This window comes from Bombus vosnesenskii, unplaced genomic scaffold, assembly GCF_011952255.1.
Source record: "Bombus vosnesenskii isolate JDL3184/JDL3185 unplaced genomic scaffold, Bvos_JDL3184-5_v1.1 scf7180000015018, whole genome shotgun sequence".
Lineage (NCBI taxonomy): Eukaryota > Metazoa > Arthropoda > Insecta > Hymenoptera > Apidae > Bombus > Bombus vosnesenskii.
The window spans coordinates 25,083-31,120 of record NW_022883778.1 but is presented as its reverse complement, the minus strand read 5'-3'; the positions used below and the strand labels follow the sequence as shown (position 1 = coordinate 31,120).

Sequence of the window (6,038 nt, the reverse complement as noted above, 5' to 3'; positions counted from 1 at the left end):
TAGTAATGATATAGTGCTATAAACAGTCATAGATATATCAGTTTAATATATGGAAGATAAGAAAAGCATGTTAGTCGCATTGAACGGAGAGATCCTTTCAACGTGATAATGTTCGATACACTTAAATTTACTGAAACTATTATCTTTTTGAAAATATTCAAACCTTGATTTGTTTCGCAAATTTAACAGATCTGAGTATTACGGAAAGTGTTCGGATAGATTAAGTCAGGAGTGTTTTCAAGCAGTAAGATTAAATTCAATTATGAAGTTCTAGGAAAATAATATAATTTAGCAGAAAGATATTCGAAAACTAAGTATATAATTGAAATATAATAAATATCTTACAAGGGAACTAAAACATGAAATATTATAAATAGCGAATAATATATTCGTTCTACAACACATATTAAATAAAGTTTCATATAATTTTGATACCTCCGGCTTACATTCTATTTATATTTTCCTCTATAATTTTCACAACGTATTTATGAGTTAAATATATTCTCATAATCTATGTTCTACTAGCGATTTTCTATATGTTCAATGAGGTGTGCAATATAGAAGATGTATAGAAAATATATGTTTTATTTTTCTACAGCTACAAACTAGAATATCGAGCATGTTATCTCTTTCCTACGGATTGCAAATTGATAAATTGCAATTAATGAATTGATAAATTGATAAATTGTAAAAGCACCACGACTAATTTCACCAGTCTAGCACTTGTTCAAGATTTGTCAACCTTCGAACGAGCAAACGCAGATGAACTGTTACAGTAGCGAACACGCGATAATGGAATGCCCGAGCGAGATACACCCGAGCTTTATATTTAGTTTTATTGTGGATCCAATCTTCATCGGTCCTATTTATATAGATCTCGATTGTTCTGGATTACCTGGAACGTAGTGTAACGTCCATACAGGTTACTGTGTCTGTTATTGATAACGTCGTTCCCTAAAGGCTGGTCATGTGTTCAAGAGTACTATGTGCGAACGTGTTCTTGAGCAAACTTCTTCGGCAAACTTTTATGGCCGTTGCTCGCGAATACTGGTAGTTCACGTTTTCAGACCCCACGAATTTTATCCTACGTACCTAGATAATCTGACTAAACTCGTGTCATAATGATATAATAAGAAATGTGAGAAAACTCAGTAATTCAGTATCAGATGAATGATGTTAAAAGGTGATCATTCGGGTTTTTTATTTAATACGGAACGTCATGAAGGAATGGGAAAGAAGAGATGCATGTATGAAAATTATAACTAAACGGAAGTATTCTTCTCCGGAATAATCAGTTTTTATTACTTTAGAAATAAACGTCTTATTTTTTAATATATACACAAAATGTCTTTTATATATGTCGGAGATGAAAAGACATCGAAGCCCCCCCTTTGGAACTTCGGGATAATCCCCTAACACCGTAATCTAGATTCTATCATAGTCGTAATTAAACAATTGTCGTCTTTCGATCCGATTGTATTTGTTCGTGATTTGTGATAATGAACTTGGCTCGATGCGACAGCTAGTCGCCGAACGTAGCCGCGGTCACGGGATGTACGCTTTGTCTAACAAAGGTACGGAGTAACTCTATAGCTCTCCTTAAAAGAAATATTTGTAGCGGCACGCGACAGTAAACATTCCAACGGTTTCTGTCCCGTGGCTCACCACACGCAGATCCTATTCTCCGGGCAGGATGTTTACCAGATTCCGACGCGTCTCCGCAGTACGTTATCGGCTAGCCCGAGGACCGTTATAAACACTAATATCTAGTTACCTAAAATCCTTCAACAGATAAACAGTCTTTGTCCCAGTTACAGGAAGACAGGAGAGACCTATTTTTCCACGAACGACGTCACGGATGTCGCGAGTATGTGACCATTGTGAGCTGTGTCAACTCTGTAACATTTTTGTGTGTGTCAATAAAAATAACTTCAGTGTAAAAAAATGAATAGCTTCAGTGAGGAATCCTTACCTGTCCCAAGCCTCCGCCAAGAGGACGCCTCGGGCCCAGATTCGGACTTTGACTCGACATATATGTAATTGTACAGCATAAGAACATTTATATAAATAATATAATTGTACAATAAATGTACGCAAACATTGACATTATTTATTGTTAGGGAAAAATCGACATAAATTTCCTCTATATTGTCTATTGTAATGATCAAGTTTATTTCGTTGATTGGTGGTTCATCGGCTTATTCTGTTTTTGCCGAGCACACGCGTTTTTGTGGCTTGACGGTGAACTCGACCTAGGCAGTTTTTGCATAAAAGAATGTGTGTGTGTGTTTGCAGAGAATGCCTACATGAAGACAAGAGGGCTTAGTCAGCGAGTTCAAGCGGACGTCTCTCTTTACCTGGCAGTTAAATAATATTTCAATCTCCCGTAATCTTTCAATCTCCCGTAATCTTTTAATCTCCCGTAATCTTTCAATCTCCCCCTATCATACCTACATATACTATGAACAAAATACTGTATCCGGTAGCAACCTACGCATAGGTTGCACGGACGCACAATTATAGGCAGAATTCATTCAAGCGATACCGGCAGTTTTTCGCGAATATCTCGGAAATTAAGCAAGTTCAGTCCCTGTATGGATAGGAAAAGATTTTTCAAAATATAGATTTGCACGACATACGCAAAAAACATCAAAATCGAAGTTTAGTCAGTCTTACTACAGTTTCAGTAAATAGTGAATATAGACTAATATCTACGTAACATAGTGTAATTAATATCGCAATCTCGTTATACAAACTTGAACGAACGTATAAAGTGTCAATTTTGAACGATCCTTTAGTTTTACGATTTATTCCTTTTTTCGCTAGCCGAACCGTGGACGTCAACCGACATGCCGGTGGAAGTGTCATCGCTCAAGAAAGGCCACCCGCTCAGAAACAGTAATAAAGTAGACGAAACATCCTGCATGCCATAGCTATCGAAATAATAACAAAACAGCCCCTCCAAAGGGACTAAATCCTCCATATAAAAACCCTCCTAAATTAGCGCTCAACACATTATTCTGTTGTAACACTTTGAACCGACACTCTGTTGGATTTATACAATAAAATTTCCATCAACTTATACGAAGTTCAATTTCAATCAGAAGCAATGTCTACTGTCCTCGCTCTCCTAACCAACATTATCATCAACAAATCCGATGGTTAGAAACACCTATCACTAGCTTTCCTCCGACAGAGCATCGTCACAGAACTTTACTTATTTTTCATCGTTAGAATAGTCAACATACCTTTATCGGGTTTCTACCCTTAAATCAATCGTTTACTTAACTTGTACATACGCACCAGCGTAACTATCTCTTTACGAAGTTGTTGAAATAAACATTAATTTATACCTGTTAATTTAGTGTAAACTCAATTGAACCACCCCTATTATCGTAACAGAAATTAGATCAGTTTGTAACGTCGCCCAGAAGCCAGGAATCCGCCGACCTCAGGATATGCATACAACACCTGGTCATGCGATAGCGGTGAGAATAGACAGTAACCGACCTCCCACCCGTGATATATATGAATCATAGTGAGGAGGCAAAGATCCCAGTTCTTTAGTAAGTAAGTCAGTCTGTATTTTGCTACTGAAGTGTAACTTCGCCTTTTGAATAAAGTATTGTTCATTCGCCTATCTTTTTTTATATATATCGAAGATGAAGGGAAAGCCGAAGCCTTTTCTTGGAAATTTTGGGAACATCCTCTACTCTAGCCTAGATTTTATCCTAGCTGTAATTGTTCAAGATTTGTGATAGCGAGATTGGGTTCGAGGTGACAATTGGTCGCCGAACGTAGCCACGGTCACGGGATGGACGTTTTGCCTAACGGAGGTCTGGAGTGGTTGTATGGGTTTTCCGAGAGATGTGGTAGTGGCGGCATGCGGCCTCGGGAGCGGGCCTAGCCACGTGTGATGTTGCCCCAGAGGTGCCGATACAATGGGACATACATTGTATTAATAATCAAACTCGAGGTAGAAACTGCCTAGCAACGGCGTTTGGAACTTTCTCGATGTTTCCAACGAGTATGTATCAAAATTCAGGCAGAAACTGCCTAGCAACGGCGTTTGGAACTTTCTCGATGTTTCCAAACGAGTATAGAAAGCAAATGCAATCGTACAGCGAGAAAAATCTCCACGAGGCTGGCATTCGTGCGATTGTCTTGGAGAGTAACACATCGAGCATTTTCAACAATCGTATTTTTGCGTCTAAGATTAGTCTACGTTTAGTAAAGAGTTATTCCGTTGACCGTGGATTCGTTTAAACACAAAAACGTTGTTAATAGCATTCATTAAACTTATTATTCGTAAATCATACTATTCATTAAACTTACTATTCGTTAAATAAGTTTAATGAATAGTGCTAGTCTAATGAATAAGTCAAATGAATAGTTCAATGAATGCGCTATTAATAAAGGAACTTGTTTGGATTCAGAAGATGGATACACCTATTGGCAGCCACATCCACTATTCCTATGTAAGTTCGAGCAATATGACGTCTTGTACGAAGGAATCGCCACAAAAATTCAAGAAATAAAAACCAATAGCAACCCGACGCTACCGGGTTTTGCCTTTATGACTCAAGAAATAACCTTTGTGCTAACCAAAACTGGAGAACAGCCTTTTTGCGGATACACCCTGTTATCCACAGAACACCCCAAGCTCTTTTTCCTAAAAACGACTAAAGGAAATACATTTATACCCAAACGTAAAACAGCAGTCAAAAATTTGGATATATTCACATACGTTAACTCAAAATTCATTTACGTAGAAAAACTGTCAGAAGACAAATAACGGTACTCTATCAGGATATATTGACACTAAGATGCATCTCGGAAAAGAAAATAGTAGAGAATGCATTCAGTCTAGCAACTATATTACCTGATGAATTTGCGTATGCAATAACCAAAACTCCAGGACACATGGCTTTGGTCGCAGGAGAAGCAGTACACATAGTTAAATGCATTCCAGTTCAAGTGAAAGTAGGCAATGCCCTGGCCGCGCTGAGTGCACTCGTTCCCGTTAGATCACGAAAGTTAAGCAGCGCCGGGCACGGATAGTACTTGGATGGGGGTGATCGCCTGGGATTCCGTGTGGCGTTGGCAGAGCGCGCTGGGCCCGCCGCGCCCCCCATGCGGTGGTTGATACGGATGCCAGCGCGAAGGTTCGTTTCTCAGAGGAGATTCCTGATCAAGTGTTGGAGGCTTTCCTACGCCACCATTCCTCAGATCAAGGGGGGATACTTGTCCTGAAGTACTCTCATGGTGTTTAGATAGGTTTCGTGAAATGTATCCTGATGCTCCGTGTGTAGATTTTGATTTTACTTGGTAACAGTGCCTTATTTATTCATGTGTGCATATATGCCTAAATGTGTTCCCAGCGGGTGTTATTTTATTGGGGTGATTTTGTCTATATTCTTATATTTTATTTAATAAGATATGTTTTGTTTGTTGTTTTTCTCCCTTGCATTGACACGCGGTGAGTAGCGTCGGCTTCCGGATGACGGGTTGTGCATCTTGATTGTTGATTTGGTATATTATCATTACGTAGATTTTGATTACTATTTCCATGTGATTGTTTCCTCCGGTGTTTGATTTGATTTACTGTTATGAACATAGGTTTTGGTCATTTCGATATTAACGTTTAATGATGCATACGGAGGTATCTTCGTCAGAGGTTCCCATGCGGACTGTTCCAGTGCATATCTTGTTTTGTTTTCTTTTATTTAGTTTATCCTTTTTCGTTCATTTTTTATTCACTGCAAGTATTCCAGCGCAAGAAGAAGAGGGGTTGTAACCAGCCACGAGAAACAAACCATGGATTAAAATCTTATAATAAATTATTAAACCCTTAACTACTCATGGTGAACGGATTAAGAAGAAATAATAAATGACAATTAATACAATACACAGTAGCAAAAATGTTAAAATCTGTTAACGAACAGTCACGAGAAAGGGAAACTGGATCGTAATCAGCTATCAACCCGTCCATGATTGACGAATTAGAAGGAATATATGAAACACTGAAAGATAAAGGC

The 6,038-nt window shown here is 38.4% G+C and overlaps 1 pseudogene; it reads left to right on the top strand.

Moving 5' to 3' along the window:
* Window positions 1–4,986: 4,986 nt before the first annotated feature.
* Window positions 4,987–5,106, top strand: LOC117240862 (annotated as a pseudogene).
* Window positions 5,107–6,038: the final 932 nt, after the last annotated feature.